The sequence below is a fragment of the Saimiri boliviensis genome, chromosome 1, assembly GCF_048565385.1.
Source record: "Saimiri boliviensis isolate mSaiBol1 chromosome 1, mSaiBol1.pri, whole genome shotgun sequence".
NCBI classification, from domain to species: domain Eukaryota; kingdom Metazoa; phylum Chordata; class Mammalia; order Primates; family Cebidae; genus Saimiri; species Saimiri boliviensis.
Genome location: NC_133449.1, coordinates 168,524,043 through 168,547,759, shown reverse-complemented (window position 1 = coordinate 168,547,759; position 23,717 = coordinate 168,524,043). Strand labels below are relative to the sequence as shown.

The following is a 23,717-nucleotide window of genomic DNA, read 5'->3' as shown; positions in this document are numbered from 1 at the left end:
CGGTGCGATTGAGGAGCTGCCGCGCGCCTGACGTCACGGCCGCCCCAAGCGCAGCGAACTGGGAGTCACCTGATCACCCTGGCAACGCGCGCGGGGCGGGGCGGGGCGAGGCGAGGCGAGGCGGGCGTCACAGCGCGAGCCCCGCCCCCAGCCGCTCCGCCTCCAAGCGCCGCCGGAAGCTCTCTGCGGCAGTCTGCGCTGTTGGCATGCGAGGTTGGCGTCTGGCTTCCCACCGCGGGCCTCCCAGCTGCGATGGCTACTTGGGACTCCTACACGCGTCCCCTTAGGTTGGATCGGTTCTCCAGGACTCCACCCGATGCCCCCACGCCGCTAGTGCAGGTGCCTGGAAGGCAGGACCAGCGTCCATACGGGACCCTGGCCAGTACGTGTCAAGAGGGGTTAGCTGTGGGCTGCTGCCTCCTCGTTTCTTGTTGATCCAGACCCAGCTAGGTTTGAGGCTTACTTCCCGAGCTGTACCTGAGAGGACTGAGGCTGAGGCTGATAACTAGATTGCTCTGTGGCAACTTTTCCCCGTAAACTGCAGCAAATAGTCCCGCCAGTACTTTAGAGAGTAATGAGACTTCATTCACATCAGGAGGGGGAACGGGGACAGAACCTTCTGTCCTGAAGGTTTCCTTCTTCTATTCCAACAGGAAGTCACCGAAAAGCTCCCAGAGCAAGGCCTAGAACAAGCTTGCAAGTCCTACTTGCCAACAAATTTTTATTTTTCATATTACAAATTGATTTTCTCTGCAGATTCCTCCCCCTTCCTTGCTATTAGGTTGGTGCAAAAGTAATTGTGGTTTTTGCGATTTTTTTTTTTTAAAGGCAAAAACAACAATTACTTTTGTGCCATGCTAATGATATGCTTACAGCTTTGTGACTCTCTAGTCTTCCCAGATGTACCACCCACTTTGAAATTAAAATTTAACATCACCTGGAGGTCTCAATGTGAGAGTCACTGCCTATTTCATACCTGTACTACTTGCTGACTGAGTTTCATTTCGGTTTTACTCTCTTCATCCCTGCACTGTTAAGAAGGTTTCATATGTATTGCAACCTTCCCTCTCAGAGTATAGGATCTTAGACCAAGAAGTTAGTTGATAATCAATTTCTTGTGAGCATCTTTTAGTGTCAGGCAATGGGCCATGGGCAGATTGATTGAGATGTGGTCCTCGAAAATCAAACGTGTATGAGTAGTACGTCTCACATTCAAGTACAACTTGTACTGTTTGTTATGACTTAATCATAGTATTTAAGTGGCACTTTAAAATGTTTATGCTTAGAAAAAAATGAAACTCATATAAATGGGAAAGAAGACCACTGTGAAAGGTAGAGAAGAATCATGGCTCTAGATAGAGCTGTACTAACAGGAGAGAAGAGATTGAAAATGTGAGCCCAGGTCCCAAGGAGCAAAGAAGCATGGTCAGGAGGTTGGTGGGAACAGGACAGAGGCAGCCAGGCCTGAGGTATCTGGCAGATCTGAGGAGGGCAGGGCTAGAGGGTGAGGGGAGGAGTTGGGCCAGAGTGAGGCTTGAGGGATTCAATGGAGGGGGAAAGTGCTGGGAAGGGAGGAGGGATTGGAAAGAAAGGAGAAGTAGGCAGTGGTTTGGGAAGGGGCTGCTGAAAGGGAGGGCAGGGTAAATAGAGAACCAGGAAAGGGTGCTAAGAGCATTAAGAGAAGGGAGGCTGAGAGGCTACAAAAGGGAGAACTGAGGAGGAGGAAGAAGCAGGTGGGAGACTCTCGGGCAGCAAACATCGCAGAACCAGGCAGTAGGTGGTGTCCTTCAGAGGCTGTTGGAGAAGAGCAGCATTGTTTGTTCGCCTCTGAAGAGTGAAGGTCATCCATGCACATCCCATACTATCTTTGGACCGTCGGAAGGCCAGAGCCACCCTTTGCAGAGCACTAATGCAGAGGGAAGAGCAGAAAGAGGCACGTCCACAACTACACTTTGATAGGACTCATGGGGACAGTCAGGCTTTTTGGCTGGACGGTTTTTCAGGCCCATGGAACATGCCACCATGCCTCTAATCTGGGCAGGGCAAGGTGAGGATGGAGTGGAAGGCAAGAGTAATTCCCTTAGAAGGGAGGGAAGCTTCTCATGGCAGCTGGGACATATGGAAGCTGTGCTGAGGGAGAAAAGATACTAGGACACAGTCTCACTAAGGTCCCTGACCACTCCCCTTTTACTGAGTTGGTAGGGTCACAGCATAACCATTGAAGGAAAAAGAGAACATTCCTCACCCCCACCCCCACATCCATGCTGAGGAAAGTGTTATCATGTGGGTAAAAACTCAAGAAGTGTTGCAGGCAGCATCCAAGAACAGAGATGTGGCCAGGGAACGCATCTCACATGGCTCTTTTCTCGGATTTTGACCTCGGGTCCCAGGACTAAGCCCCAAGCCAGTTGTAGAATTTGCTGGAGTTTCATCAAGTGTCTTCACAATAGCAGGTTTCACAATAGCAGGTTCACAATAGTGGGTTTCCATTCCTGGAAATAAAAGAAAAATGTGAGGGTACAAGTCCCTGACCAAGCATATTTGCTGTGAAAGTCCACTAGTCACAGAAGTTGCAATCAATTTTCAGTATTTGTTCATCCGCAAGAACCACCTAAGGATTGTGGAGGCAGCATGGAGCAGTGGTTGGGAGCCTGTATCCATTTTGTGAACTTGGCCACGTTACTCACCTCCTTTGGGCCTCCGCCTTATCTGTAAAATAGGGATAATACCTACCTCACAAAACTATCATAAACTTTAGGTGAATTCCAGGGCAAAGAAACAGAACCCAGATTCATAATATTTTTTAAATGGCCATTTTTTAAACCATTGTATTTTTATTGGACCACATTTGTTCTCTGAATAATTGGATGAAAGAACGTTTGTTGAATGCCTAATGTACACTTAACACTAATGGATACAGAAAGAGCATGTACCCTAGCTTGGTCAGGCATCTGAAATCTGATAGGAAGATGAGACAATGTGAGACCTTGCCAGGCTGCTGTAAAATTGAATGGTAAACTATATCATGTCCTTCCATGCCCTCAGCATTCATGAAAAGAGGGGCCGTGCCAGCTGCATTGGCTAAGGTAGGATGCATGAAAGGAAGGGTCTGGAGCAGAGCCTTGAAAGATAGGCAGGATTGGCCGGGCGCAGTGGCTCACACCTTCAATCCCGACACTTTGGAAGGTCAAGGTGGGTGCATCACTTGAGGTCAGGAGTTCAAGACCAGCCTGGCCAACATGGCAAAAACCCATCTTTACTAAAAATACAAAAATTAGCTGGGCATTGTGGTGCATGCCTGTAATTCCAGCTGCTCAGGAGGCTGAGGCAGGAGAACTGCTTGAACCCAGGAGGCAGAGGTTGCAGTGAGCCAAGATTGCACCACTTCACTCCAGCCTGAGGTGTTTGGCAGATCTGAGGAGGGCAGGGATAGAGGGTGAGGCTCTGTCTCAGAAAAAAAAAAAAAAAGCAAAAAGATAAGCAGGATTTGGAGAGGTGGTAGGTGAAGAGAGAGCATTCTGGGTCAGGGCGTGAGCTGAGCACCTGGGGCAAGGGCTCAGTAAATATTTAGCAGCTGGATGAATGAATGAATGAATGAATGAGCACAGATGACAATGAAATTATCAGCATAGTGTAAGATCAGCCTGATGGATGCTTTGTTGAATGAATGAATGCATGATTAAACAAAAAAGCAAAGACACTGAAATTAGAGAATGGTGGACATAGCCGTAAGAACAGCCTGACTGAACTGTGAAAATTGGGGAGTTGTGGAAAATAAGGTAGAGATGGAGCAGACAGTGGAAGAGCTTTTGAGACAGTAGAATCTTCTGGGAGGAGAATGGAGTCTGGATCCAGAGGGAGCATTTGGACTCTATCACAACATGTTGACCATGTGACTTTGAGTGAGTTACTTAATCTCTCTGTGCATTAGTTTTCTTGTCCAAAAAATATAGGAATAAATTGATATCTGCTTTATAGTGTCATTTTGAAGATGAACTAAGAAACCTATGAAATGTAAGCATGGTGCCTGGCACATTGTAAGTACCTTAAACTGTTAGCTTTTATTATTAGTAGTAGTAGTTTTATTAAGGACTGAGCAGATGGGAATAGATTCAATATGAAAACTTAGGGAACCACTGAAGTTTCTTGAAGTGGGAAATGAGAATGGAATGCAGTGTTTGGGAAGAATCACTTGGTTTTCAGGCTGGGTCAGAAGGCAACGGTACAGCCCCAAAGTGTGAAGAAGGGCTGATCAGGGACTAGAAGGAACCCCTCCTGAAAATGAGACAGACTAACCACTTGCTGATACATGTCTGAAAGTGGGAGCCTGGTATCTGCAGGCCCCCAGTGATCCTATTGAATGAAAATCTACTGCATCAATTGAACAATTATAATTTAGGAGCTCACAGGCTCAATGGCAAATACTATCAGAATTCTCCCTCAGCCAAGTATAGAGAGTTTTAAAGCACTGGAGAAGTTCACTAAGACTTGGTCTCTGGTTTATTTCAATTTCTCCTCCCCCGTGTAGCTGGCGTGTTTTTGTTTGGTTTTTGTAGAGACAAGTTTCACCATGTTGCCCAGGCTGGTCTTGAACTCCTGGGCTCGAATAATCCACCCACCTCAGCCTCTCAAAGTGCTAGGATTACAGGCATGACCACTGCACCCAGCCCTTTTGCCTCTTCTTTTTTCTGATCTATGTTTTCAAATTCCAGTTTGCTAGTCAGGAATTTCTCCATTGTAAGTTCTCAAACACTATTCAAATCAGCTTAAAGAAAGAGGGAGAGATAATGTATTGGCTCATGAAGCCAAAAATACAGATGAATCTCATCTTGTGGTATAGCTGGATCTAGGCACTCAAACACTGTCATCAGGGTTCTCCCCTCTTTCTCTCTTTCTCAGCTTTTTTCTTTGCATGGCTTCATTCTCAGATGTTACCTCTAAGGGTGTCAGAAATTCATTCTCACAGTGAAAAGTCTCAGCAGACAAAAGGATTTCTCTTTCCTAATGATACTAAGAAAAGCTCTAGAATGGAGCTTAGTTTTTATTTATTTATTTATTTATTTGAGACAGAGTCTCACTCTGTCACAGTTCAAACAATTCTCCTGCCTCAGCCTCCAGAGTAGCTGGTATTACAGGTGTGTGCCACCACACCTGGCTAATTTTTTTGTATTTTTAGTAGAGACAGATTTTCACCATGTTAGCCAGGCTAGTCTTGAATTCCTGACCTCAAGTGATCCACCTGCCTCAGCCTCCCAAAGTGCTGGGATTACAGGCATGAGCCTGGTAGTTACAGATTGGTCAGAAGCTTAGTTGGGTAACTTGCTTTTTTCTTGAATGTGTGGCTGTGGCCAGGGGATGTGACACATTGGCTGGTTCCATGTTCTCTTCTGGAGCTGGGGGTGAACTCAGCCTCTCCCAAATCCCACAGTTGAAAGTGTGGAAGGAATGTTTTCCCAAGGAAAATTGAAGTTTAGTTACCAGAAGTAGGAGGAATGGATGCTGAGCAAACAAAAAACACAACTGACCCCTACAGGCCACCAATACTGAAACCACAAGCATCTTGAAATCTCCTCTTATTGAAAAGTTCTGTAATACACTACTCCAATAGGCTTGAATTCACTTGGAAATCAACTTACCTTCTCTTGTATTTTCAGAAAAGTTGTATCTAATGAGAAACAAACCCTGGCACTCAGAGGTTGAGCTGTGTTGACATCATCACATAGAAACTGCCATTGGTTTTACCTAACTGCACTCTCCTTTTTGGGAGTATTACTTCTGATGAAAGGGTTTCAGGAGCACTTAATGCTTTAAATGTGTTTGTATAGCACCTTGAGTTCTCAAGAGGTATCACATAAATGCATGCATTTTAAATTTTGACTTGAAGCACTGATTCCTGAAGTAGCCTGGCCCTCTGATAGTGATCTTAGAAAATTGATCTAGAAGAAGAATACATTTTTCTCCCGAGCTGTGACTCAAATTATTATGGCAATGAATTTCTGTCAACTCTGAAGCATGTTCCTGCTTTTTAATCTTTTCACTAATAAGAAATTCGTCCAGGTGCGGTGGCTCACACCTGTAATCCAAGCACTTGGGAGGCTGAAATGGGTGGATCACTTGAGGTCAGGAGTTTGAGACCAGCCTGACCAACATTCTGAAACCCCATCTCTACTAAAAATACAAAATTAGCTGGGCATGGTAGTGCATGCCTGTAGTCCCAGCTAGTCAGGAGGCTGAGGCAGGAGAATTGATTGAACCTGGGAGGCAGAGGTTGCAGTGAGCTGAAGTTGCGCCATTGCACTCCAGCCTGGGCAACAAGAGCTAAACTTTGTCTCAAAAAAGAAAAAGAAAGGAAGGAAGGAAGGAAGAAAGAAAGAAAAGAAAGAAAAGAAATTCAACACACATAAATTTAAAATAATCAGCTTATAAGTCTACTTGCATATATATTTTTAAAATGGACCGATGACTTGCACATGATCTAAGAAGAATAAAAAGTCAGGGAAATATTAAATCCACGTATTCATTTAACACGTTTACTGAAGACCTACAGCCTACCATGTGCCAGGGACTGTACTAGGCCCTGGGGATGTAGCAATAAGCAAAACAGATTTTTTAAAAAGTCTTTGTTTATATGAAGCTTATATTCTAGTAGGTGTGTCCATTTACATACAGTCTTCAAGTCTCTGTGTCATTGACAAGGACTAGTACTATACACCAGGAAGCATGCATGGTGAATCTTCAGATTCCTCTATGCTAGGCTTTCTGCCAGTGCTCTGCATATATCATCTCATTATTCTCTTCTTCCTAAGGACTAAAAACAGCCTTTAGAGAGATGTAGACACCTGTTCAAGGAGCCACAGGAAATGAGTGGTAGGGTCAAGACTGGAACACCTATATCTATATCTGCCTTTTAGCTCATACTTGGGGTGTGGATGTCGGAGAGTGGTAGGGACTGGGGTATATCAGATGACAAGCTCTGTGCAAAGGGAGCAACTACTCATTCAGATCCAGCCACTTGACACTCAGGAATGTAGCTCAATGTGGTCAAGTTTTTTGATTTTTCAGGAAAAGCCAGCAAACAGGATATTGACGTGAAAACCAATTTCAAAATACTGTGAAAGCCAAACCAAATCTGTCTGGGCATAACTCAGGCCACAGATCTGCCTGTCTGTTAGAGCTCATGCTGTGACCAGGAAGGTGCCTGGGAAGGTAGAATTCCAGATAGCCATCTTGAAACTAGCCAGCTGAGTGCAGTGGTGCTTGCCCGTAATCCCAGCACTTTAGGAGGCCAAGGTAGTGGATCATTTGAGGTCAGGAGTTGAAGACTAGCCTGTCCAACATGGTGAAAGCCTGTCTCTACTGAAAATACAAAAATTAGTTGGGCGTGGTGATGCACGCCTGTAATGCTAGCTACTCAGGAGACTGAGGCAGAAGAATCACTTGAACCTGGGAGGCAGAGGTGTAATGAACCAAGATTGTGCCACTGTACTCCAGCCTGGGAACTCTATCTCAAAAAAAAAAAAACCAAAAACAAACTAACCAGAAACTAAATGTGGGTAGAAAACTGCATGTACATCTATGATGCTTACACAGAGTGTTTCTCAGGTTAATTTTCAAAGATTCAGATAGAAAAATGGGGCCCTTATTTACCAAAAAAGCAAAGGCCTTTAATGAAAGCTACCAGGGCGGCAGCAGCTGGGGCATTGCAACCCCCAAGCCATGGAGGAGGTCAGCGTGGACCCATTTGATGGTGGGCTGACAGGCCACACTTCTCTGAAAAGGAAAATTTAACTTCAGGGCAGGCTTCATGTTACATCTGAGATCCTAATAATGATCATTATGCTGTCAGCACACAAGAAATGGTTCAAAATAATTCTCCTCCTGAAAGTCACATTCTGTGTGCTTTCTGGTATTTCCTTGCCTCCTCCACCCTGTGGCCTCCAACACTCAACAAACCTTTCCTCTTCCCCACCCATTTGCCAAGGAACTGTGGCCATCAGACAACATATGGAGGTCTCATCACCGGGGTGGTCTGTAACTGGAAAAGAGTTGGTCAACTGGTGTTGGCAGCTCCTCTTCCTGTCATGGCCTTTGGAAGGAAAGAGGGAGGAACTCAGAATAGCATCAATGTTAAAAAACATTTGCACCATCAACAGACTGAAACTCTACAAGACAATAGTCTTACTTTAAAAGTGTAAAGGAATTCCCATCCTCTTGATCTTAGCAAGATCAGAAAACCTCTGTTTACTACAAGAATTGTTTCAGAAAGGGAAGTGAAATCTGGCACATGAAAAATCCCATTTCTATCCACTCTCAAGATAGTAACTTTGTAGCCATATGCCATGTGTATTTCATCATAGCAACACAGTACTGTAGTGCACTGGGGACAGATTTGCTGCCACTGCTGCTGCTGCCGCTGCTGCCACCACCTCCACCACCTCCTTCTGTTGCTTGGGTAAAGCTGAGGCATGTGGCACTGTTGTGAGATTCTTAGAAGATCCAGGCAAGTACTCCTGGCTAGGACCCTACAACTCAGTTTGAACCATGAGGCTCTAAATCTCAGCCTCTCTAGGTCCTGGTACCATGTATTTAGAAGACATACACAGGAAGGACTTAGATACCTTCTGAAATAGATGGGACAAAAAAAAAAAACCTTATACTCCCCCTCTCACCTCCTCTTGCTTGGAAGATCATTTAAGGTTAAGAGATGAAGTGACTTTTCCTACTAAAGGGGAAGCAGACATACATTTTTATTTCCTTTGGGTAAATACTTGCCTTAGTCCATTTGGTGCTGTTCTAACAGAATACTTGAGATAGGTAATTTATAAAGAGGTAGAGCTCACAGTTCTGCAGACTGGGAAGTTCAAATGGTGACAGCATCCACTTGGCTTCTAGTGAGGGCTTTTGTGCTGGGTCAAAACATGGCAGAATCACAGGGCGATGCTATGATTCGGAGTGTCCAGAGGTCTGCATTTCAGCCATGGTTCCCCTTTGTCTTCATCTTGGGACCCAGCACTACTTACTCAACATTTTTGAGTCTCAGTTTCCCCATCTATAAAACGGGAATAATAATAGGACCAACCACATAGAGCTGTTGTGAGGGTTAATTAGGCGAGATGCTGCATAGTAAGAGAGGCTTCCTTTGAACAGAGCTTGTTCTTTAGTTTACTGCAGCCCCCAGTAATCCCCTTCCTGCCTCCCTGTCTGCACGCTAGGAGAAGGTACAAATTAAAAGGCAGATCTCAGATCTATGTTCCAATTGTGGCCCCATCTCTTCTTTCTGTGGTTCCTTGGACTGGTGATCAGGAATCATTTTTCTGCATGATGACCAGGGCCACTCTACCTCAGTTCTTCAGCTGCAGCCGTGGAGACACATATTACCTTTGCTCCCATCACATCCAGGTCCTCATTTGAGATGCCACCTTTGTCTGATTCTCTGAGCTGCTTCAGACACAGTCCAGATGAGTGTGCTTGTCCTGCCCCTTCCCCAGCCACACTGGCAGCCTGGAAAGTGTGGCATGCACCTGCATCAGAGTAGAGAGAGTGTCACTTTTTGTGTATGCAGATTCCTGGGCTTCATCCTAGACCCACCGCTTCTGAAACCCTGGGAGCCAGGGCCTAGGAGTCTTCAGGTGTGACAAGCCTGCCAAGGGAGCAGAAGCACATGAAAGTTAGCACTTATGGCTCTCTGGGGCCTCAAGCTCTGGAGAGCTTTGCCTCAACCAGGACAGCCCCAGTCGCCGTTTAGCAGTTTGGCTCTACTCCCTGCCCCGCCCATCCCTGCTTAGTCCCAGGCCCAGTCCCCCATTATCTCACACCAGAACCAGTGGCCTTGCTTTCTGCCTGCCAGTCTGGAGGTCTTGATCTGAAGTGTCAGCCTGCCCTGATACTTCCTTACTTCCTGACTTTAAATTCTGCAGGGGTTTCCCATGCCCTGCAGGATCATGTCTGACAAAGCATTCAAAGCCTCTCTCTTCAGCCTCAGATCTCCTGCCACTCCCCCTCCTAGTTGGGAAAACTCCAACTAGGCTTACATTATGCTGAGGTCTCTGAATGTTCCATGAGGCTGCATGTTTCTGTGCTTCTATAGGCACAGTACCCTCCACCAGAATGACCCTTCCCCTCTGCTACTCTTCCAGTCTCAGCTGAAATGTTACCTCCTCTGGGAAGCCTTCTCAGGTGTCCCTAGGTAAAACTGCACACTACTCCTCTTTCCCTGTACACTCCTCAAACATATCACCCATGATCCTGAATTGCCTTTATTTGCTTATATGTTTCTGCCTCACAAAACTGTAAGGGATTTGTATTTTATTCATATCAAATTCTAAAACTTTATCAGGGCTGATAAGGCTCAGCATGATCTGGCTCCCATATACCTCTCCACCCTGTCCCCACCATTCTCTGCCCCACCCACTCCACTCAGTCACTGCTGCCTGCTGACTGTTCCCAAGCTCACCAAGCTCTTTCCTGATCCGGGGCCTTTGTTCCTGTAGTGCCCTTTGCCTGGAATGCCTCTCCCTCGATCTTTCCATGGCTGGCTCCCTCTTGACATCAGATCTTGCTCAAATGTCACCTTTTCAAGGCCAGCCAATCAAAAATAGTTTTGTTTGTTCTAGAACTTCATTTAAATGTAACAATATGCTATGTATGCTTCTATCTGGCGTCTTTCACTCAGTATAAAGTTTTTGAGGTTTATTTATGATGTTGTAGCACTTATCACTACTTTTTTTTTTTTTTTTTTTTAATTTAGATAGAGTCTCGCTCTGTCGCCAGGCTGGAGTGCAGTGGCACAATCTCAGCTCACTGCAACCTCTGACTCCCTGGTTCAAGCAATTCTGCCTCAGCCTCCTGAGTAGCTGGGATTAGAGGCATGCAATACCACACCCAGCTAATTTTTGTATTTTTAGTAGAGACAGGGTTTCACCACATTGGCCAGGATCGGGTCTCCAACTCCTGACCTTGTGATCTGCCCACCTTAGCCTCTCAAAGTGCTGGGATTACAGGCATAAGCCACCGTGCCGGGCTGTTCTTTTTCACTACTGAGTAGTAAGCCATTGTATGAAAATACCACAATCTGTTTACTTGTTGATGGACACTTGGGCTATTTCCACTTTTTGGCTATTATGAATAAAGCTGCTCTGACGTTTTCATGTACTAATCTTTGTGCAGACATATATTTTTATTTCCTTTGGATAAATACTTGCCTTAGTTCATTTGACATAGTCGTAACAGAATATTTGAGATAGGTAATTTATAAAGAGGTAGAGCTCACAGTTCTGCAGACTGGGAAGTTCGAATGGTGGTGGCATCCGCTTGGCTTCTAGCGAGGGCTTTTGTGCTGGGTCAAAACATGGCAGAAAAGGTTAAAGGGGAAACAGATGTATGCAAAGAGATTAAACAGGAGGAGAAACTTCACTTTATTATAACCCCTTGCTCAGGAACTAATACATTCCTTGAGAATCGATCCAGTCTCTTGAGAACAACAACAATAACAACAACAAACCCACTCATTACTAGGACAACAGCACCAACCTATTCATAAGGGATTCACCTCTATGATCCAAGCACCTCCCACTAGGTCCTACCTCCCCAGAGCACAGAACTGGCAAGCAAACTTGAACGTGAGTATTGGCACAGACAAATCACATCCAAACCATACTTATAATGGAGATTGCTGGGCATTGGTAAGTGTATTTTTAACTTTATAAGATACCACCAAACTTTTTCCCAAGTAATTGTTCCAGTTCACACTCCTGCCAGCAATGTATGAGAGTTCCAATTGTTCCATATCATCACCAATACTTGTTATTACTAATCTCTTAAAGTTTAGCCATTCTGCCAGGCACAGTGGCTTCTACCTGTAATTCTAGCACTTTGAGAGGTGAAGGCAGGTGGATCACTTGAGGTCAGGAGTTCAAGACCAGCCTAGCCAAAATGGTGAAACCCCATCTCTACTAAAAATACAAAAAATTAGCTGGGCGTGGTTTTGGGTACCTGTAATCCCAGCTATTCAGGAGGCTGAGGCAGGAGAATTGCTTGAACCTGAGAGGCAGAGGTTGCAGTGAGCCGAGATCCTGCCATTGCACTCCACCTGGGGGACAGAGGGAAACTCCGTCTCAAAAAAAAAAAAAAAAAATTAGCCATGCTAATGAGTGTGTGATGTTATCTCATTGTGATTTTAATTTACATTTCTCTAATGGCTAATAATGTTGAGCAACTTTTTGTGTGTTTATTAGATGTTTGTATGTCTTCTTTTTGAGGTATTTGTTAAATTTTTTTGCCCATATTTTATTTTGGTTGGGGTCTTAGTATTGAGTTATAAGATTTCTTGGCCGGGCGCGGTGGCTCAAGCTTGTAATCCCAGCACTTTGGGAGTCCAAGGCGGGTGGATCACAAGGTCGAGAGATCGAGACCATCCTGGTCAACATGGTGAAACCCCGTCTCTACTAAAAATACAAAAAATTAGCTGGGCATGGTGGCACGTGCCTGTAATCCCAGTTACTCAGGAGGCTGAGGCAGGAGAATTGCTTGAACCCAGGAGGCGGAGGTTGCGGTGAGCCGAGATCGTGCCATTGCACTCCAGCCTGGGTAACAAGAGCGAAACTCCGTCTGAAAAAAAAAAAAAAAAAAAAAAGATTTCTTTAGGCTGGGTGCAATGGCTCATGCCTGTAATTCCAGTATTTTGGGAGACTGAGGAGGGCAGATCACCTGAGGTCAGGAGTTCAAGACCAGCCTGACCAACATGGAGAAATCCTGTCTCAACTAAAAATACAAAATTAGGCTGGGTGCAGTGGCTCACACCTGTAATCCCCGTACTTTGGGAGGCTGAAGTAGGCAGATAATGAGATCAGGAGTTTCAGATTAGTCTGGCCAACATAGTGAAACCCTGTCTCTACTAAAAATACAAAAACAAAAACAAATTAGCTGGGTGTGGTGGTGGGTGCCTGTAATCCCAGCTACTTGGGAGGCTGAGGCAAGGAGAATCACTTGAACCCGGGAGGCTGAGATTACAGTGAGCCGAGACTGTGCCACTGCAGTCCAGCCAGGGTAACAATGGGAGATTCTGTCTCAAAAAAAAAAAAAAAAAAAAGAATTAGCTAGGCATGGTGGTGGGCATCTGTAATCCCAACTACTAGGGAGGTTGAGGCAGGAGAATTGCTTGAACCTGGGAGGTGGAGGTTGCAGTGAGCCCAGACTGTACCTTGGCACTCTGCCTGGACAACAAGAGGGAAACTCCATTCCCCACCACCAAAAAAGATTTCTTTATATGTTCCAGATAGAAATCTTTTGTCAAAAATATATATTACAAAACCTTCTCCTAGTTATCTTTTAAATGCTATATTTTTCCTCCTTTTATAGTTAAGTTTTTTCTATGATCTCTGCCTACCCCATGGTCATGAATTTTTTCTTTCTTCCAGAAGTTTTATAGGCTTTTTTTTTTTTTTTAAGACAGAGTTTCACTCTTGTTGCCTGGGCTGGAGTGCAATGGCACGATCTTGGCTTACCGCAACTTCTGCCTCCTGGGTTCAAGCGATTCACCTGCCTCAGTCTCCTGAGTAGCTGGGATTACAGGCATGTGCCACCACACCTGGCTAATTTTGTATTTTTAGTAGAGATGGGGTTTCTCCATGTTGGTCAGGCTGGTCTCGAACTCCCAACCTCAGATGATCTGCACCTCTCAGCCTTGCAAAGTGCTGGGATTACAGGCATGAGCCACCACGCCCAGCGGTTTTTTTTTTTAAACTAGTTCTTTGATTATTTTGAGTATGGTATGAAGTAGGGATTGAGATGCATTGCATTCCATATGGATATTCAATTATTCCTACACCATTTGTTGAAAAGTCCACTGCTTTACCTGTAGTTATTTAAATTTTGTTTTATTTGTATTAGTTTCTCATGCTAGTCTGTAAGTTTCATATATTTGTTCTAATTTAACCTGGACTCTTCTCTAGCCCTTTTACCTCCTTACAGGTAGAGAAAGAGCATGTTTGCAAGTTAATTCAGGACTTAATCCCAGGGAGCAGCAGTAGGGATTAAGCAGCAGTAGGGATTCTCTGGAGAGAATGAAGTAGGAACGAAGGCAAGCCAGTGCCATGGTGTGTTATAGAGCTGGTCTCCACTGTGGGCAGCTGGGGCTTGACTCGGCCAGGACGTGATGAGGAGCAGCATAGTGTGCACCTCCTAGTTGTCCACCGAGTGTCAGAGAAAAAAGCCTATATCCACCAACTCCAGCCACCAAGGGCCTGGTGTTACCCCCAAGGGGTTAACATCCTCAGATGTCCAGGTTGCAGCATTCAAGTCCAGAGAGGAGCCTCGGCAGAAGCCAAGATCAGAGCCCTGTGGAGCAGCTGAGTGTCACTGCTTTCACCTGCTCCAATCTGGTTGCCACAGTGATGGCCAAGTAAAAGGTGGGCTGAAAGGATGACAGGAGGGTCACAAGAGGTGTCCCATACACATTCATTCCACAAATATTTATTATTGCCTCCTGTATGCCAGGCACTGTTAAGCACTGGAGATAGTCATCAAAAAGCCGAGCCCTGTCCTCACGGGGAGACAGACAGATCGCAAGTCAACAATTGATATAGTATCATATCAAGGAGAGATAAGTGCTATGAAGAAAATAAAACAGGATAAGTGAACCGAGGGTGAGTGCAGGGACGGGGGCTCATTTTGACCACCAGGGAAGGCCTCTGAGGAGCTATTTATTTCTCATTAGACAGATAATGAAATGAGGAACTGAGCCATGTGGATACCCAGGGCAAGAACATTCTGGGCAGAGGGAACTGCAGGTGAAAGCCTATGGGAGGAAAAAGCTTAGGGTATTAGAAAAACAAGGAAGTCACTGTGGCTGGAGTGGAGTAAGAGGCAGAGGCATAAGAGATCAGAAGAGATGGTCTGGCAGGCCCTCTGAGTTGGAATTTTATTCTGAGGTTGATGGGAAGCCACTAGAAGTTTTTAAGAAAGGTTATGGGTAGGGCACAGTGGCTCTTGCCTACAGTCCCAGCACTTTGGGAGGCTGAGGTGGGCAAATTGCTTGAGGTCAGGAGTTTGAGACACACCTAGGCAGCATGGAGAGACCCCGTCTCTAAAAAAATCCAACAACCCCCAAACACCTAAATTAGCTGGGTGTGACAGTGTGCACCTGTAGTCCCAGCTACTTGTAAGGCTGAGACGCTGAGGTGGGAGGATCACTTGAGCCCAGGAGGAGGTCAAGGCTGCAGTGAGCTGTGATCACAGGACTGCACTCCAGCCTGGACAACAGAGCAAAACCCTGTCTAAAAAAAAAAAAAAAAAAAAAAGGAGATTTATGACTTGGTCTTATTTATGTTTTAAAAGTCATGTGGGTGAGACTGGCCTGGCCAACATGCAGCATGGTAAAATCCAGTCTACTAAAAATACAAAAATTAGCCATGGGTGGTGACACAAACCTGTAGTCCCAGCTATTCAAGAGGCTGAGGCAGGAGAATCACTTGAACGCGGGAGGTAGAGGTTGCAGTGAGCTAAGATTGCACCACTGCACTCCAGCCTGTGCAACAGAGTGAAACTCCACCAAAAAAAAGTGGGGTACCATTACACACCTATGGGGGGCAGGGCTAAAATCCTAAAAACAAAAACAAAAGAAGTGGTAATATCCAGTACTGGCAGGGATGCAGAGAAACTGCAACTCTCACACTGCTGGTGGGAATGCAAAATTTATACAATCAGTTCACAAGAATTTGGCTGTTTCTCATAAATATAGTCTTACCATATAACCCAGCAATCCCACGTGTAGGTATAATCCCACAGTGAAATGACACTTCTGTTCACAGAAAAACCTGTACACAAATGTTATAGTGACTTTATTTATAATGTCAACACCTGGAAACAATTCAAATGTCTTTCAACTGGTAAATGTAGAAACTGTATAAATGGTGGTACAGCCATATAAAAAGGAACGAGCTATTGGTAATGTGTGCAACAACTTTGAGGGACCTTGAGGGCGTTATGCTTGGTGGAAAAATTCAATATAAAAATGTTAGATACTATGAGATTTCCTATGTATAACAATCTCAAAATGACAAAAGTACAGAGATGGGAAACACATTCATGGTTGCCAGGGTATAGAAAGAGGGACAAGGAGGAATGAAGTAGGAGTGGATGTGAATGCAAAGAACTGTCACTAGCAAGTTCTGTGGTGATGTAACAGCTATCTATCTTAGTTGTGGTAGTTACATGAATCTACACATGGGATAAAACAGCACAGATATATACACACCCACATGTGTGAATGAATGCAGGTGGAAACAAAACAGTGTCTGTTGTCTAGTTGATAATAACGTGCCAACGATATTAGTTTCCTGGTTTTGGTGTTGTACTGCAGCTATGTATTAGGTTGGTGCAAAAGTAATTGCGGTTTTAACCATTACCTTCAATGGCAAAAACTAAAATTACTTTTAAGTAATAAGATGTCACTATTGGGGGACACTGGGAGAAGGGTACAGGAGACTATTATTTTTGCAACTTCCTATGAATGTACAATTATTTCAAAATCAAAAGTTTAGAAATACAACAGGTAAAAAACTATAGGTGGCCTTTTTTTAAACTGGGGAAGTTTGCAAATGGATGGGCATTAGATGACATTTGGGAATTATTGTCAACTTTCTTAGGTGTGATAGCATATGCTTATATGTAATATATTATATATATTATATAATATATATTTTTATTACATAAAATAATCATATATATTTACATAATATAATTTTCATTTGTATACACTCGCATATAAATATATTATATATTTATAATATATATAATATATGTTCATACATTTTTAGGTGGTATATGTTAAAGTTTTAGAGGTAAAGTGTCAAAGTGTCTACAAATTACCTGCAAATTATTCAGCAAATATATGCCTACACACATACATAATTTTAAAATATGGCAAAACACAGACAATGCAGAGGAACCAGCAACAGCTCTAGGAAGTGGCATCTGGATGCTTCCACAGAGGCCCACGTAAAGGCATCAACCTTTCTTCTGATACTTACACATGAAAACCAGACTTTCTTCCCCATGGTGCAAAGACTAGCTCTTTTTTTTTGTTTTTGAAAAAAGAAAGTTATTGGTAATTTCCTTTGCAAACTTAAAATGCTAAATAAACATGACACTTTTTTTTTTTTTTTTTGGGAGACAGAGTTTCGCTCGTTACCCAGACTGGAGTGCAATGGCGCGATCTCGGCTCACCGCAACCTCTGCCTCCTGAGTTCAGGCAATTCTCCCGCCTCAGCCTCCTGAGTAGCTGGGATTACAGGCACGCACCACCATGCCCAGCTAATTTTTTGTATTTTTAGTAGAGACGGGGTTTCACCATGTTGACCAGGATGGTCTCGATCTCTTGACCTCGTGATCCACCCGCCTCGGCCTCCCAAAGTGCTGGGATTACAGGCTTGAGCCACCGCGCCCGGCCGACACTTTGTTTTAGAACATAATAATAGCTATTTATTAGGAGTTTTCTCAATGCCAGGTCCCTTTTCAGGCACTATGCCATCCTCATAGCAATCGAATGGAGTAGCTATTTTTAGTTGCCCCATTGTACAGGTGAGGAAGCTGAGGCTCAGAAAGGTGGGATGATTTGCCCTTGGCTGCACCCTAGGGTGCTCTGATGCTTACCTCTCCAGAGGTGGCCTCTTTCAGAGCTCTCCTCCTCCCCTTCAGCCACTAACTCTACCCCTACCTAGGGACAGCCTTTACGTAGTGTCACTGTGGGTCCAGCAGCACCATTTAGGCCACAGTCATCTTTTCCTGGCTAAGAAGGCGAAGGTTCTCTCTCTCCGCAGTGGGGTGAGCGGTTGCATCTAGGTCAAATATGGGAGGGAAAGGAAGGGGATGGAGTGAGGGACCCGGAGGGAAGCGGGGAGCATGCAGAAAACACCAGATGCTCTTTATAGCTTCTTCAAAAAACATAGGCATTAGGGAACACAGGTTTTTATCAGTCTGTTAGGAGGGAGGAGGGAGAAGGGGGAGTAAAGGTTGTGAAGGATGTCTAACCAGACCTCAGAATTAGGTCTGGGGCCCAATGTCAATGACGGTAAAGATGGTGATGATGACAACAATAGCAAACACGGTGTGCCAAGAGCAGTGCTAAACACGCCACGCAAATTATCTCAGGCAGCCTTTTCAGGAACTCTACAGTTTAACTACTATCTTTGTCATCCCAATTTTCAGATTAGAAAACCGAGGCCCACAGAGCAACAACAAATTAACACATTTTCATTTGTATACACTCACCTATAAATACATTGAATGGGGTCATTGTACACACTAACACATTAAACTAACAACAGTAGGTACCTGAGGAAGCGTGAGTGTGATCAATGTGGGGAGCTTCAGCTTTGCATTGTACTGTGCATTTTTGTGTTTTTACAGTGGGAATGTGTAACCATGCCTGTGACATTTCTTTTAAAAAGTGGGTGATGTTAAAGACTGTGTCCAAGGAGCCCAGAACTAATTTGGGGCCACACTTCACACACTGCAGATCCCAGGTCTTGACCAACAGGCTGCGCAGCCTTTCAAAGGGAGCCCTGAACCTGCCCCATGTTTTTTTTGTTTTTTTTTGAGACGGAGCCTCGCTCTGCCGCCCAAGCTGGAGTGCAGCGTTGCGATCTCAGGTCACTGCAGCCTCCCACTCCCAAGTAGCTGGGATTACACACATGTGCCACAATGCCCGGCTAATTTTTTTTTTCTTTTTTCATTATTAGAGACGGGGTTTCACCATGTTGACCAGTCCTGTCTGTAACTCCTGGCCTCAAGTGGTCCGTCCACCTAGGCCTCCCAAAGTGTTGGGAATACAGGCACGAGACCCCGCGCCCTGCCTGCCCCCACACTTGGATGGTAGAGAGGAAGGAGGAACGACTTCTGAGAGGCGTCGGCCCCTTGCCCCATCCCCCTTCCCTGGGTCTCCTGGGGGACTGGGCTAGCCAGGCGTCCCGGCCTTGGGGGAGCCCAAGGCCGAGTGTCCAGTCCGGGGGCCCGCCCATTGTCACGGAGCGGACTCCCGGCCAATCAGACCCGGGTGATGCCACTCCGGAGATGAGAGTGGCAGGAAATCAAGGTCAAGGCCCCGGACACAATGGGGCCATTGTCGTTCTCCAGTCAGTTGACTTTCAAGCAGCAGTTCCCCATCCACCCTCGCTCCTTCTCCCACCCCCGCCCCCTGCCAGGAACTTACCCAAACCTATTGCCTCCTTATTAGCCACCACCTGAAGAAAGCCGCTTTCTGGATCCTACCCCAGACGCGGGAGGCGGGGCCGTCCCAGCATCGCCTATTATGTCCACCAGGTGGCGACAGAGCATCACATTTCTGAGTGCGAGGAGGGAGGCCCGGGGCTGGCGGCTCAATCACTGATCTGGGCGTGTGAGGGAACCCTGCCCTTCCTGTTTTATCCAAGAGAAACAAAACCAAGTCAGATTATACTTTCCCTCACCCTTTACTCTGAGGCCACAGGAATCTGGAATCTCAGGGACGCTTCCCTTACCAAACGGCAAAATGGCCGTGGACTGCAGCCCTTTTTCCCCCTTGATCTGGAGGGGAAACCTCTTCACTCCGCAAGTCACAGCAGGTGGAACCCTGCCGCCTCTCTAGCTTGGATTAATCAATTGGCTGATTGATCGGTTGTGTTAGTGTATAAATGTCACCTCTGAAAGGACTTCCCTGGCCCCCCAGTCAAAATTATGCCTTCCTTGTTGTTCTGCCTCAGAGCTGGCTCTAGTTTTCCTTCTTTGCATGTATCTGTTTGTAATTGGACATATTGGTTTGATTATTTTCCACTAGAATAGACTCTCTGTGAGAGCAGGGACTGGGTTTAGTTTTGTTCATCAATTTGTCCTTGGTGCCTAGTACAGTGTCTAGCACATAGTAGGTGTGCAGTAAGTATCTGTCAACATGATAAATTAATGAGTGCCCTATTGAGCAATGGGGGTGGAGGTGGGCTTCTGGTCCCTGAGAATTCAGCATGTGTGAATTCAGGTAGGCCCACTTAGCAGGCTGCACCTGGCCCAGACTATCACATTAGAGAGGCATGCCCCAGAGGCAGAAGAGATTTGGAGTTAAGACATCTGGTCTGGGCTCTGGTGACCTGGCTTCATGATCTCATTGTCCTCTCATGTGCTGGGCAACTTTGTGTGCATCAGCCTTTCTGAGCTTGTCTTATCATCATCTGCAAAATGGGGATGAACATGGCATTTATCTTCTAAAGCCATTGTGAGGGTTCTGAGAGAATGCATGGCAGGTGCTTAGCCCAGGGCCAGGGACCCAGTATGCACTCTGGGAATATTCGTCATTACTATTATTGCTGCTGCTGCTGTTAGAGACAGAGCCTTCACTGAGGCTGTAGCCCAGATGCTCCAGGCAGGTGCCAGCTGAGGTGAGGGGTCTGGGGTTGACAGGACATTCCATTGGTACCTGCCCCTTGGCAGTTCTCCAGTTTGATTTCTCTTATGAACTGGTCCTGGAGCTGAGGCTGATAGGGCCTGTTCCTCTCTCCTGGTGACAAAGGTCAGATCTGCCCCTGCTGCAGTCATGCTGAGGATATCCTCCTGCCGCCTCTCAGACTTCCTGGGACACTGTGGGCCCAGGCAAGCCCATTGGTTCATTCCTTTGTTTAACTCGAGTATGTCAGGTGCTGTACAAGGCCCTGGGGATAGCGGTGAACAGCGTCATCTTGTTCCTGTTCACAAGAAGCACATGGGGTTGGGGCATGAGGGGAGATGGTGATCAAAGCAACATGGGGAAAAAGTGCATTTATTTTAACTGTGATAGGGGCCAGGGCCTGGTTTAGGACATTCCCGAGCAAGTGACTTGTGGACCAGGAGCTGAAGGAGGAGGAAGAGAAGCTATTCAAGAAAATCCCTCCCTTAAAGCAACCACCCCTGGGGAAAGCTGTGATGACCCAATGGATCCTCAGGCTCTTCTTGGCCCAGTCAAGTGGACAGATTTGATTAAAAACAAACACACCCCAAGTACATAGGCTCCTCCTGGGGTCTACTGTCCCCACTCATGTTACCTGGACACAGACCCATACAATGTCAAGTCCCAGCCCTAACCCTGGCCCCAGCCCTGGGGGAAGAGGACCAGTCTTAGGGAGGTGGCCAGGAGAAGTTGCCATGTGTTCGAAAAGACCTGGAATGATGGGATCCTGGCATGACTCCTTGGGGTCAGCGTTCTGGGTGGGCTAGGGAGCAAGCTCGTGGTTCCAGGCGACCAGAGGCACCGCCCATCAGCACATTAGGGGAGCTGAGCGCGTGACCTATGTTATCTGGGTGCTGGTCACTTATCCCAGCTCTAAGGCTTGCCAGCTTTGGCAAATTACTTCACCTAAGCCTCAGTTTTCTTGCCTATAAAATGGGAGCAATAATAATAACACCAACCTCATCGAATATCTAGGAAGACTTAGTGAGATAATACAGGAAACGTCCTGCCACATAATGGGCACTAAACAAACATTAGTGTTATCATATATTCTTTTATTCGCTCCTTTACCACAGGATTCTGCCGGTTTGGGAACCCAAGACCCAGAGAGGCAAACTAACTTGCTTAGGGTCCTGCCGTTAAAAAGCAGAGGAGTCAGGATTTGAAGCCAAGTTTCTTTGGCTCCAAAGCCTGTGCTCCTAGGAGGTGAAGGAGGGAGCAGATCGGTGGCTGCCTGGGAAGAAGCGAGGGTCCTGTTAAATCATATTTTCATGGATTCAACAGATGGGCGTAAATCTTTCTGGGGCTGAGGGTGGAGTACACATCTTTTTCTAAATGTGGGAGTCAGGCAGGGCTCCCGCCGGTCCCAGTTGCTCTAACCATGAGGGAGTCAGGGCAGGCTGTGGGGAGGAAGAGAAAACCACTGGGGGAAGGGGGCAACTGAGTCCCAGGGCTTGGAGCTGGGCTGAGGCCACTCATGGAACCCTGGCAAGTCTTTCTTGCCAGCCTGAGCCACAAATCTCTGCTCATTCTCACCCCTCGGAGTTTGTGGCACCTCCTCCCTTTCCCATCTCAGCCTGGGACCCCTCCTTTCTCTCCTCCCTCCTGAATGCAGAAATTCCAGCTAACAAAAGCGACCATAGCTACTCTGACGTGTGGGGTGTGGGACGAGGATGCTAGCCAGGCCCTACCTGGTCAGTGTGCCAAGCTCGGCTCAGGCCCCTTCCCACGTGCCAGGTGCTCTGGCCCTGCTGTTTGCTCCCTCCCCATGAAAACCCAAGCAGCCCTCATTTTTGAGACAATGGAATTAAACAGCTATGGGGCAGGTGGAAGTGGGGGAGTGGTGTGAGGGTAGGGAAAAAGCAGAACCTTCCTGAGCCCGTCCTTCCTCCTCTCCAGCTCTGGAAGGATGAGCTGCAGACCAGAGCTTGAGAAGGAAGAGGTCAGACGGGATGCAGAGTGCAAAAGGGACTTCCCTAAAGGCCTCAGGTTTGAGGGTGAGCTGGCATGGTCAGGGAGGGGCAGTGCCAGCCCTGCTTTCCCCACCCTCTGGCAGGCTCTGGAGTCAGTCAGACCAAGTTTGAATCCCAACTCTGCCACATGTAAACTGTGTAAACTTGGGAGGTCACTTAAATTCTCTGAGCCTCAGTTGCCTCATTTGTTAAATGGAATTAATAAACTCTCCTGAGGTTTGTTTGGATTAAAAAACATAATGAATGAAAAATACTTAAGCATAAGGCCAGACACATAGCGAACACTGGATAAATGATCTCCCTTGCCGCCGCAGGGGCCGCTGGTGCTGTTACTGATGAGGGCTCTGAGCCATGGCCACGCACGCTTTGGCCGGCTTCCAGGGGACGGTCAGCCAGGTCTGCTGGGGAGCCTTCCTCCCTGCCTGGTCCTGCTGATAATGACACCAGGTCCTTCGGCCTGATACAAGAAGAGCAGACATCTTGCAAGGGAGAGTCACCATCCCCTACCTCATTCCCAGCACCCCACCCCCACCTTACCAGAATGCAAGGTGTCCTGGTTAGCCTGTGAGGTGGGATGGGGACCCTTTAGCTAGAGGCTGCCTGATTTCTCCTCCTTTCCTTTCACTGCTTCTCTGCCTTTAACTTTTCTGTTTGCCAATGCCAGAGACCTGCTTTCTTATGCCAAGGAAAGAAAGGGGAGGGGGGAGGGGGGAGGGGGAGGGGGGAGGAGCTGGAGGACGCGATCCAGTGTATAATGAGGAAGAGGCTTCTGCTCTTTTTAATGTCAAGTTGAAATTGGTGACATTGGGTTGCGTATTTAAGACATCTGTCCCCATGCCCTGTCACTCCCTTAGGAAAAAAGCTGCTCTCTGCATAATAGAATAGAAACTTTAATTAAAAAAATAAAAGTTTTATTAAATAAGAAAAGAAGCTTAATAAATAAAAACTATTACACAACAACAGAGTCTGCGGTCCCATTGGCCACCTGACCACTCATTTCTGGGCTGGGGGCTGTTGCGCCCATATCCTGGCCTGTGTCCTCCCACTCTGTGGGACGCGGGAGCGGCTGGACCTGGTAGAGGCCACAGTGTAGGCTTGGGCCCCAGCTGGGACTGAAATCCTGACCCTCGGCCCTTTTGGATAATAGCGGCCTGAGCAGGGGACCCTTGAGAACTAGGATCACCAAAGTCATGGTCCTGAGGCAGGATCTTTTCAGCTACCCAGCTGCTCAGAAGCTGGAGAGATAAAAACTCTGGGTCTCCAGATAAAGGACTGGAAAATCCTTGAGGACCTGGAAG

At 46.3% G+C, this 23,717-nt stretch overlaps 1 long non-coding RNA gene across 2 annotated transcripts; it reads right to left on the bottom strand.

Moving 5' to 3' along the window:
- Nucleotides 1-2,171: 2,171 nt before the first annotated feature.
- Nucleotides 2,172-22,094, bottom strand: LOC141580217 (uncharacterized). 2 transcript variants are annotated; one of them, XR_012512349.1, is made up of 3 exons: nucleotides 19,208-22,094; nucleotides 7,954-11,335; nucleotides 2,172-2,492 (listed from the first exon to the last, which is right to left on the bottom strand). It is a non-coding gene; the product is annotated as an uncharacterized LOC141580217 (long non-coding RNA). The 2 variants fall into 2 exon arrangements; XR_012512350.1 differs by lacking the exon at nucleotides 2,172-2,492 and having other exon boundaries at nucleotides 5,587-9,521; nucleotides 11,270-11,335.
- Nucleotides 22,095-23,717: the final 1,623 nt, after the last annotated feature.